A 1,377-nucleotide genomic window follows, 5' to 3' on the forward strand; every position below is an offset into this window, starting at 1 on the left:
GCCTCCTCTCTCTTCTTCATTTGTTTGCTTTCCCTTGCATCTGTCCGTACACTGCATCGTCTCGCTACGTTCCCCACCCATTGCAGCCGTTGCTGCTGTTTTTTTTTTTTAATAAGGAAAAAGAAATGTATAAACAATACCAGAAAAACACAAACAAATTCATATCAGAGTGTTTATAAACAAAAAGGAGAAAGATGAATGCTATACACAAAAGAAACAGAAAGGGGCAGCGTGCATACACCCCAGATATAACAGAAAAGAAACCTCAATAATATAAGATAATAATAAACCTTGAAACAATAAAAATATAATTTAATTTAAATTTATAAAAATAATATTTTTTATATTTCAAACAAAAAAAAAGAATGGGGGCCTCTTCTTATGCTCGAGCGCCCAGCGCGTTGCCAGCAAGGAGGAGCTGAGGGGAGATACATCTTTCTGTATTGTTTTTTTCTTTTTGTTTTTTTATTTTTTTATTTTTTTGTTTGCTTTTTTAGTTAATATATATCTTTTTTGTATGCAGAACTGTAGAGAGAAGAATATAAAAAAAATAAAAACCATACATCTCCCTCTCTGCTCTCATCCTGTACTCGATCCGTCTCAATCGTGAACAGGGTCCCTACCCCCCCCCGTTCGCGGTTCTCTGCGATCCATATAAATTTATAAATAAAAAAATAAATAAATATAAATATACGTGAAAATAAATAAATATAAATATACGTGTAAATATAAATACATGCATCAATGGGAGAAATCGGAGCTAAAAAGGGGGCGTGAGCTGCGTGGGTGGAGGACTCGTGGTGTGCAAGGTCACATCGCCGCCACCGGGCTCTCAGCCGCCAGAAAGCAGAATAAAACCAAAAAAATAAAATTAAATAATAAACTATTTTACTCTAAAAAGTACAAATAAATATAATTAATTAAATAATTCAATCTAACTTTGTTTCACAAGGAGAAAACCAGAATACTGATCGTGCGGCTGCACGAGCAGCTCCACCGACACCAAGTTACAGACAAATAGAAAACAAAGTAAATATTATTGCATTTGCGGAGAAATTTATTAAAATTATTTATTAAAAAATAAATATAAAAAATAAAAAACCAACGAAGGACGCCAGTGTGCTCGCCGCACCGCTGCACAGAGCATAGCTGGGGTGTATAGGCAGCTCAAAATATTCAAGTTGCTTGATGCGGGATACTTGTTGCTGGTATTTTCAGAATAAATAAAAAAAATAAACAGAAAAAGGCTCATATTTATATATATATTTGCATATTTCCACCAAATACAGAATAAAAATATAGTATACTGTAGAGATATTCTTCCTTTATATATAAACAGATCTCTGCGTCGGTAGCGCCTGCCGCATCAAAACAAGA

Source organism: Eimeria mitis, genomic scaffold (genome assembly GCF_000499745.2).
Source record: "Eimeria mitis Houghton genomic scaffold, Emh_scaff1049, whole genome shotgun sequence".
In the NCBI taxonomy this organism is placed as follows: Eukaryota; Apicomplexa; class Conoidasida; order Eucoccidiorida; family Eimeriidae; genus Eimeria; species Eimeria mitis.